Source organism: Thamnophis elegans, chromosome 1 (genome assembly GCF_009769535.1).
Source record: "Thamnophis elegans isolate rThaEle1 chromosome 1, rThaEle1.pri, whole genome shotgun sequence".
Taxonomy (NCBI): Eukaryota; Metazoa; Chordata; class Lepidosauria; order Squamata; family Colubridae; genus Thamnophis; species Thamnophis elegans.
Window position 1 is genome coordinate 33,815,418 of NC_045541.1, and position 10,633 is coordinate 33,826,050.

At 43.7% G+C, this 10,633-nt stretch overlaps 1 protein-coding gene across 4 annotated transcripts in view; it reads right to left on the reverse strand.

Moving 5' to 3' along the window:
• The window catches only part of PKP4 (plakophilin 4), a 143,654-nt gene extending 140,676 nt beyond the window's left edge, over window positions 1-2,978 (reverse strand). For 3 of the 4 annotated variants that reach the window (XM_032211078.1, XM_032211085.1, XM_032211069.1), the window contains exon 1: window positions 2,780-2,978. The gene's annotated coding sequence lies outside the window, so the exon portion shown is untranslated. The remainder of the gene's footprint in view (window positions 1-2,779) is intronic. The other variant, XM_032211090.1, reaches the window with a different exon arrangement.
• Window positions 2,979-10,633: the final 7,655 nt, after the last annotated feature.

The window sequence follows — 10,633 nt, forward strand, 5'->3', positions numbered from 1 at the left end:
TTTTAATTAAATGTAATAGCCAATTCACCATGTCCTGTATACAAAAACTGCCCCAAACATGTCAGAACAGCAGCCTATATGATATGTTCTGGGATTTGCTTTGGCAGCTACTGCTGTAGTTTCTTCATTACTGAAGCATTGTAATTATTTCCTTTCATCTGCCAGGCTTTTTTTTTTAAGACAAACAGAAAAATCTACTTTTAGACCATGTCCAGACACGTAGATGATTCCCCTTTACCTACAGCTAAACTATTCTGCTTCAAACTTTTTATCTCTTCCAACCTAAGATATCGACCCAAGCACACACACCCCATATCAAATTAACTGGTGTTGGCAGCTCAAATAAATGAACAGCCATAATCCACAGAATTATTAGATGCAAACCTGGGAAAAAGATATTTTGCCAATTGTTCTGTCCCATTGCTCTTCAGTGTGATTTCAAATGGTAATTGACACGCCCAGTAATTTAGCTGTACCAGACAGTTATCTCTGGCCCATCATTAGGACAACACAACTTCTCTATTGGGTAATCTGATAGGTATTATAAGAGGTTGGGGTACTTGCAGCTTAGTATTAACAAGAAGAGGTTCTAATGCTCTGTAAGCGCTCCACAAAGATACCATGCAGATTAATTTTCTGACAACGGCATTTAATATTTAAAAAAAACCCATAAAGCGTTCTTTAGCACAATGCAGATTTAATGTTTTCCCTCAATCCACTCTCTCTGAATCTCCCACAGTTTCCCCAGCACTTAGTTTCCAAAGCTCTGCTTCGAAACATATAAAAGAATGCCACAGCACTAACCTGGATTATGTTAGAATAAAACTTGGCATAAATACATTTGAAAGGGAGGGGTTAAGCAAGCTGTACCCTTGCTAAGGGGGATAGGCAACACAGCAATCATTTTTGCCTTCAAAACCAGTCTTCAAGTAATAGAACATTGTCACTAGAATCTAACCTGATCCTACGTAATGCATGTAGTAGAGACAGTGCTCCCACACATTTCTGCAGTAGTCAGAGATGCTGGCTGCTAGATAGATGGTCCGGTGACCTTTGAAAGCTTGGACAAGAGGAACCGATCTATTGCAGCTGGCTTTCAAGGCATTCTTCACATTCCTGCCCTATCTGAAAGCTCCAGGAACAAACAAGAGTCTCCCCCTCCCCAACCAATAAAGCTCACAGGCACACACCTGCCTCTTAATCTGTCCAGAGCACCACCAGCTTCCATACACACACACAGAGCTGGGTTACACTCCTCAAATATGTAGCCAGAGCTAGATTACCCCATTGCTCTTTTTTTGTCTTCTCCCTACAGGGCAACTGCAGAGGGGCAGTAGTTGAGGTCTACTGAGAGAAGACATGCTAAAAGCTCTCAGTGGATTTGCTCCCCCAACCGGGTTGCAAGTAGTCTAACAAGCAAATGAGAGAAAATACAAGACTGGGCAAGGCTGAATGAGGAGAGGCTCAGCAGGTTAAGAGAGAAGGAATCAGAGGGCCAAAAAGGGGGGGAAACTCACTAATAGGGAATCAAGAGGACTGGAATAAGCCCCTTTAGAAAAGAAAAAGACTAAAGAAGTAGAAAATTTCTACACTGGCAAACTGAGAGAAGGCAAAGATGAAGGAAGGAGCAGAGCTTGTAAAAGCATTTAAGAGAGATGCAAATAGCCAGGGAAAAACTAAAAGCGTTTTTATGTAGTAACATGGGAGGTTTAAGAAATGTGGAAAAAACCTAGGGAGTAAACTAACAAAATGCAACATTTGTAAGATAAAGAGTGACCATTTTCACAGAAATCATAAGCTATTCATTTTAATTCAAGGACAAAGCTAAAAGGGGGGAGCAATGCATTTAAAACACTGTTCACTGGGTGAAGGGCATTAGGTAAGCCTCACTTAAAGAGAAGGGACAGGAAGCTTTAGGAGAGATAAATACTATTATACAATATAAATAATACTATGTAAAAATGTAGTTTTTACTGAGGCAGCTTTGGACGATTCTGAGGGAACAGCATTTAAGCGCAAAGGTAGAAAAAGCTAAGTAAAAGCTAGGAGAAAGGTACAGTATTTTATTTAACACAGGCATCCAAATATGCAAGGGCAAAGGAGACAGGAATAAAAACATCTGCAATAAAGGAAGTTGATTTTTAAAAAGAGGGAGAATATTTAGGTGGAGCCCCTTCACAGAAAAAAGGGAGAAGACAGAAGACAAATATTTAGAGTGTAAAGCAGATTTATCATTTTGACACAGAAGGAAAAAGACACCGAGAGGATGCACTACTGTGGGAAGGAAGAATAAAAAGCCGGGGGGGGGGGGGACTAAAACGGCAACCGCGAGAGGGACTGAAACGGATAAGTAATGCGCAGGCGAGCCAGGGAAGGTAGTGACTAAAGAAGAAGAAAAAAAGAAGTAATGTGCTTCATTAGAGGAGGCACGATTATTGGGAGTTAGACAAGTTTCTTTTCAAAGTGGAGGGCGGCAGAGACCCGAGAGACGGGGAGGAAAAGTTAGCAGGAGGCGAGAGAGGAGGCAGCTAATCCATCCAAGCGGGAGGAGGAAGTGGAGGGGCAGGTAAAAGGCAAGGAAAAGAGCGGCGGCAACCGGACGGAGGAGGGCAGGATCATGCAAAAAAAAAAAAAAAATAGACTCCCACCTCCTCAGCGGGATCTCCGGCAGGCCGTTCCCCCCGAGCCCCCCCGCTGCTCTTCGCACCCCGCAGCCTCTCCGGTGCTCTTTCTCCCCGCTCGGGAAAATGAGAGAGAGAAGCCGGGAAGAGTCACTCACCGCCTTGACTGAGCCAGGAGCCCCTCCCCCGCCGGCGCTGGGTCTTCGTGGGCACGGAGGGGCCGCGGCCGCCCCGCCGGGAAGGGCCCTACCCCGGGGTGTCCATGGTAGGCAGACTAACGTGCCACAGCCGAGCAGCACAAATTCTTCTTCCTCCTCCTCCCTACTCCTCCTCCTCCCTCGCAGGCTCTCCTCCCGCTTCTTCCCGCCCCTCGCGTCCTCCTCCCCTCGTCAGACGTCAACAAGGCGCCCTGCCCTATGCCTCGCTCAGATTGGCGGAGCGCGCCGCAGCTCGGATCCCCATTGGGCGCGGCCTCCTGTTAAACGGGCCAATGGCTGCCGCACCTGCGGTTGCTAAGGTTACCGATGCTGCGAAGAGACCGACCGAGGAGGTACGTAGGGGAGCTGCAGTTCCTTCAGGCGAGGCGAGGCGAGGCGGGGTATTTTTCTTGGGGGCGGGTGGAGGGGAGGGGGGAGGCGGGTCGGTGTGTTTTGTTGTGTACGTGTGTGCGAGGGACACCGGCAAGGACTAATGTGTGGATGGAGAAGATGGAATGGGAGGTATAGGCAAATTGCTATATGGTATAGGAAGGGGAGGATCCTACATAGAAGCACTGCGGGAGACAAACTTGATTTTAGCGCATCTGTGCCCTAAGTGAACCCCACTGGTTTTAGTGAGATTTGCTCTTTAGCAAATCACGCCAGTGGAATTGCAGTGTTTTCTTTTTAGCTCTCTCTTGTTTGCTCATACATATAATATTCTAGCTTCCAGAAATATTTTTAAAAACCTAAATAACATTTCCTCCTAATTGTTATGAGGGGGAAGGGGGGGAGGTGAAGATGGCTTTATCATAGGACACTAAACTTGGTTTTCGGGGATTCCCTTAATTGCTAAAATTTTGTATCGCTGCTTTTTCAACAGAAATGTGTAATGAATGTTATGTGTAATGAATGTTTACCACAACAACTTCATCACTTTTTATTCTGAGTTGGCAATATCCTAATAAGACAGTTTTGCCATCTTACAGTTTTAATATATATTGAAATTAGTTCAATTATTGTTGCTGTGGAGTTAATAGATGTTATTTTGAATACATGTATTACAGGCTCAATGTATATGGATGCAATAAATCATTCATTCTTACTTTCTTTAATTTCCAGTACTGTCTCTTAAAAACATATTCCTGAGATATTCTGTTGCAAATGAATCAACTCTCAAGTGCAAATTTTGAGCATATTGAATCTTTTAGTTCTAACTATATTGCAATTACTGTGAAAAGCTAATTGTTAAGTGGGCAGCTGTATGTAACAGTTATACTGTAGGTGTGAAGGATAATTGCATATGTGGATACTTAACAGGTCATCTAAGAAGTTGGAACTATATCTATTTCAAAGGGTGCTTGTTAATAAGAGATCTCCAGCTTATAAGAATATTAGCATGTGATAGGACAACTCATCATTATACTACCACTGCTTCTACTCCTTAATGTTCTTGATAATTAAGGAACATTAAGATTTTAAATGTTTTTGAATATGTGGAGTTGTAGCAGTTTTACATACATATATCCATTCTCAAATCAGTAAACTTTCACAAGATTTTTTTAAAAAAACAGACCATTAAAACAACACGGAAAAAAACATGGGGAGGAGGGCCTTGTGTAAAAATGAGTAAGAATGAGGAAATTCTGTGATTATAGCAAAATTTTGACTTGGCATTTCTACCTTTCCACATAGTAATTTTTTATTTTACTTATAAGCCGCTGCAATATGATTCTTGTCAGCTTCCATGCAGTAAAAGTGTAAAAACATCCATAGTGTGATCAAAGGATAATACAATAAAAGCCCCAAAATAAAATCAATAATGAATGTGAAAACAAAAGGAAATAAAAGGTGTCATGGTTCTTAAATGAAAATACAAAATGCCCTTTCAAATAAATCTATTTTTGAAATCTTCCTGAAGATCAACAAGAGGGATGCTGATCTGACTTGTATTGGGAATCATCAGTGTTGCCACAGGAAAGCAAAATCCTCTAACTTCAGCCCTTCTCACCTTTCAGTAGTGCAAGATCAGAAGTGGGTCAGATTGATTCCAGCTACAATAGACAATCCTGCAGGTACCCAATGCCAAACTATAAAAACCTCTATAAATCAATACAAGCACCTTAAATTGTACCTAGAAATTAATTGGCAAACAATGCAGGGCCTGCAGGATCAATATTCTATATTTCCAGTTGTGAGAGCCAGTGAATATAGAGGCTGTTGCATTCTGGACATTTACTGAGTAGCTACTCAGAAATATGCCACATAGACTAGGATTCTGCAAAGCAGCCATGAAGATCTTGGAAAAGATATTCAAGTGCCCTGATCTGATTATACCTACAAAACTCTGTGAGTCATAGTGATCCTCTATGGCAGTGAAAGTTAGACTTTAAAGAAGAAAGATAGAAAGAATATTGATGCCTTTGAACTTTGATGTTGTAGAAGATTCGAGTATCATGGACAATCAAGAAAACAAACTGAGAAATCATTGAACAAATCAATCCAGACTTGTCACTTGAGGCACAAATGAGTAGGCTCAAATTATCCTACTTTCAACACATTTTGCAGATTCAGCTCTCTGGAAAAGATTCCAGTGGTAGAAAAGGTGGAGGGAAAGAGAAGAAGAGGAGGACCAAAAGTAAGGTGGATAGACTCAGTTACACTGGTGATATCTGCATGGCTGGGACACTTGAAAGAACAGGTTAATAATAAACCATGGGAGAAAATCTAGCTATGTGGTCATGAGGAATCAAAACAACTTGATGGCACACAATCTTTTTAAGGAGCAGCCTTATGTAAAGTGTGGTATAGTAATCCAGTGTGGTAGCAATGAGGGCATATGTTATTGAAGCCTAGTTCCTCCTGTACTGTGGTGTTATATTTCAAAGAGCAGCAAAGGACTTCTAGCCATGGCTTCTACCTGCTACTCAGGCAGGAGTCATAAGTCCAGAAAAATCCCCAAATGCTCTTTTGCCCATGTGGAAATGATGCTGGTATCATCAGAAGTATCCAATGTATAAACAACAGTTCTGTCTAAACTGGGTTCCACTTCGGTCTGTTTTTACCCATCCTGGCTCTTACAGCTCCAGACATCAGGACAGGACATCAACAGTATCTCCACCACAACCTGGAGTGGTGGCATAAAGTTGGATATCATCAATGGACTGATATCCACACTCCAAAATCTCTCCCAACATTTTTTACTACAGACTTTTTTAAAAAATCCGGCCTTTATTTATTTATTTTAATAACTAGGTGGCGAACATACTTAATACTTCTTCCTTGTCCTTTTTTCCCCACAACAATAATCCTGTGAGATGAATGGGGCTGAAAACAAGTGACTGGCCCAAAGTGACCCAGCCAGCTTCTATGCTTAATGTGGGACTAGAACTCAGTTTCCTGGTTTGTAGACTAGTGGTCTAATCACTAGACCAAATTAGCTCTCTGTTCATTCTGTCCTGTTTTGTATAGCTGCTAAAAAACAAGAAAAGAGAACCAAGCCCTACAGCATCCCACATTGCAGAAGCTAGGATTGAAACAGACTGAAACAACTCACTGAGGAAGAGTGGAACTGTTGTAAAATGATTCCAATCCCCAACACACACACACCGATTTGGTCCATTAAGATACCTTAATTCTTGGTATTGAAAGCTGCTCAAAAGGTCTAATTTATGTGCTGTCTCACAGATCCTGGAAACAGGGCTATGCGGCATAGGAATAGAGGTGGTTGGTACAGTTACAGAAGAGGCATCACCTCCGCATTGCTCCAGCCCCTAGTTTTTAGTCTATTCCTAACTTTTGTAATTTTAAATTGTTTTTATATTGATACTTTAATTGTATTGTAAATCACCCAGAATTGCTTTGGATAGCGAGGTAGGTGGTATATAAATTTAATAAAGTTTTTTGAGTCCTGGAGAAGGGGAAAAGGTAAGAAAGAGACTGCCATCTTAATTATGTTAAGAATAAGTTAAGGTGGAGAATTCCTTTGCAGGCTTTCAAGTTTGTTTACCTTACCGTAATAGGAATCAAGACCTTTGCAGAAGCCCAAGCGGTTCTTATTTCTTGAGTTTGCCTGCCTTGAAGAGATTAACAAACAGAAGCATGAAGGAAGCATTTTCCGCAACTGAGTCCTGGCATCAATCATCCAAGAGAACCATCAATGCAGTCTCTGTCCTGTATCCAGATATGAGCTCTATCTGAGAAGGGCATAAATCATCTGCTTATTCTAAGTTGTTGACGTTGGTCGACACTTCTTTCTGAATAATCATACCTAAGTAAGGGAGGTTAGTGATTGGACAATAGTTATCTAAAATCCCAGAGATGACTATTTCAGAAGATAATGTAGCACTGCCTCTCTTCATAATAGCCAAGATATTACATAATAACAACTGCAACATGGAAGGACTCAAGACAATTGGACTGTTGCATGTCCTGGAGTCATGTGATTATATGATCACCATTTGTAACCTTCCCAGCCAGCTTCCAACAAGCAAAGTCAATAGAGGAAGCCAGATTCTCTTAACGATCACATGATTCAGTTAACGACTTCAGTGATTTGCTTAACAAGTTTCGCAGGAAAAAAAAGTCGTAAAATGGGGTAAAAACTCACCTAGTAATTGCCTTGCTTACCAATGGAAATTTTGAGCTCAATTGTGGTCATAAGTTGAGGACTATCTGTACTTATGATATGTTGCCTTGAGGTATTTAGCTCTTTTTGTCCATGGGCACCATTGGTCGTCCTCGACTTATGACCACAATTGAGCCCAGAATTTATGTTGCTAAATGAGAAATTTGTTAAGTGAATCTTGCCCCATTTTACAACCTTTCTTGCCACATTTGTTAAGTGAATCACTGCAATTGTTAAGTTAGTAATATGGTTGTTAAGTGAATCTGTCTTGCAATCAACTTTGCTTGTCAGAAGGTCGTAAAGGGGATCACATCACACTGCAACTGTCATAAATATGATTCAGTTGCCAAGCCTCTAAGTGTAAAACACGTAACCATGGGGATGCTGCAACAGCCATAAGTGTGAAAAATGGTCATAAGTCACTTTTTTCTGTTCCGTTGCAACTTTGAATGGTCACTAAATGAACTGTTGTAAGTGGAGGACTACCTGGACAGGTAGTCTAGGGACTGGGATTCAGTGTATGTGGGTTACTTATATTCAATCTTTTTTGCACTGTTTTGGAGTTTCCTATTTTCCTATCTACAAATACAGCATTACTGCTGCTGGGGTATGAGCCACATCTCTTCCTTTTCTTTATAACATAATTGGTTAATAGGATAGTTTGGTAATTTTCCTACTATCATCAGCAGTTTTGAAATGAAATAAAAGCTTGTGAAACTATTTCTCAAGTTTCAGAGGGCAAGAGCGGACAAAACATAACAAAACATCTGTTCTTGTCTGTTTTAAGATTGGTTATCTCATGACCCTTCAGAATCAAAATGGAATGTTATGATTTAGGAAATGAAGATTTCTTCCAGCACACACTTTCCTAAGAGTTTCTGAAATGTCATACTTTTAAAGTGAATAAGAAAAAACATTATTGCACACAGATTTGGTTTGGAGTGTTGAATTAGTTTTGTATTCTGAGAATTAGCATAGCTTCATAAATGATCCAATTTTAAGTACAATCCTACTGTAGAGAACAGATGATGATTGTATTATATTTAAATGTAAGGTTTGTGTTTATTCCATTCTTGTAATTATGTATAGTAGGTTGGATTTCTATCATTGCAGCTTCAGTTGAGCAAATCACTCTTAAAATGACAGTTGGCCTTACCTGAACTGTTATTTTAAGAGGTGTTTGCAGGATGGGCCAGAGATGGTATTATCACAGCCAATTGGCCTCGAGACTGGATTGAAGCTGAAGCCACGCCTCTGGGCTCTTCTCCTCTGACTCCAGTTTCAATGCAGTATGCGCTCCCGAGATCCTGAAAACAAGTCACAATGGAGATACCTCCATTCCCCAATACTGTGTACCTAACCTAGGGTGGGAACTGGCCCATCCTGCAAACACCTCTTAAAATAACAGTTCAGGTAAGACCAACTGTCATTTTCCAGAGTGGGTTTGTAGGATGGTCCAGAGATGGGACATACCCAAATTTCATCCCAAGGGTGGGCCCTCACTGATCCGGCAGGACCTGTTGCAGGACCCTGCGGCCAAACGCCACATTGGAAGATGCGAAGGCATCCAGCCTGTAGTGCCGGATGAAGGGTGACGGGGATGCCCACGTCACTGCCCTGCAGATGTCTTCTATAGGGGCCTGGGAGGCCCAGGCTGCCAAGGTGGCTGCACTTCTAGTGGAGTGGGCCGTGATGCTGGCCGGAACCGGCAAGTTCTGTGCCTCATAGGCGAGGGCAATGGCCAGATGGATCCACTGGCTAACGGTGGACGGGGAGACCCTCTTCCCTAGCGACGAGGGTTGGAATGACACAAGCAGAGCCTCAGACCTACGAAACTCCGCCGTCCACCTTAGGTAAATCCGTAAGGCCCTTCTTACGTCTAAACAGTGCCAACTGTGCTCCTGCTCCCTGGTCGGGTCTGGGCAGAAGTCCGGAAGAATCGCCTCCTGGAAGACTGTGTTTACCTTTGGCAGGAAAGCCAGGTCCAGGCGTAGCACTACCCTGTTGTGAAACGTGCATAGATCCTCCGTGGAGGAGAGAGCCCCCAGCTCCGAGACTCGCCCAGCCAAGGTGATAGCCACCAGGAACACAACCTTACAAGTGAGGAGCTTCCGACTAGAGTGGTTCAAAAGGCTCGGCCATAAGGACCCGTAGCACTGTGGGAAGGTGCCACGTAGGAAACCTGTGGATTGGTGGTGGATGAAGGTGGGTCACCCCTTTGAAGAACCTCTTAACTAAGGGCAAATGAGGTAGCAGAGTGGGCCCCTCCCCAGGTAGCACCGTGGCCAGTGCCGCCAACTGTCTCCTAACTGTGTCTAGGGACAAGCTCTTGTCCAGACCCTCCTGGAGGAAATCCAGGCCTTGAGGGACCGTGGCCCTGGAGGGGGTCATGTGGGCAGCCTGGCACCAGGAGATAAACGTCTCCCAAGTGGAATCGTAAATCCTGTTGGTTGACTGTCTGTAGATGCCTCAATGGTTCTGAGCACCTTTGAGACAGGAGGGCGCCTCTCAGGTGCTCCTGCTCAATTTCCACACAGCCAGTTGGAGCCACTGTGGATCTGGATGGACCAACTTCTCCTGTAGCAATCTCACTTCCCCCCGGGGAAACCTCCATGGTCTCCCTGCCGACAGACTCATCAGGTCCGCGAATCAAGCCCTCCTGGGCCAGTGGGGGCCAGTAGGATTACTTAGGCCTGCTCTCTGACTACCTTCTGGATGACCCGGGAAGGAGAGGTAGGAGGGAGCGTACAGCAGCCTGACCCCCCCCCCCACTGCACTCCCTCAAGGAATCTGGTGACCCAGGGGGAGAATCCTGCCTGGAAGGGCCCCCTAGGGGTGACCTGGAGCTGGAGGGGGAGGGACTGATCCTGCTCTGCAGAACCCTCAACCTCTCTGCCCTGGAGAAAGTTGTCACCAAGGTCCTGTGCCTCCTAGCTTCATCTCTTTGGCTGGCAAGGGAAGGGCGAGTGTCAGCTGAAGCTTTAAGCCTCTTGGAAGAGACAGTGGGATGCTGCCTTGTGGAAGTCCCCTCCCCAGGAGACATGGGGGGGAAGGGGATCTACCCACCATCACGCAACTATTTATGACCACTCCTCGTGCTTCCTGCAATTCGCTCCTCACCCCCACTTCCGCAGCTAGAATGGCAAGGTCCTCACTCCTTTTGTTGCGTGCCCCGAATTTTAAAACAT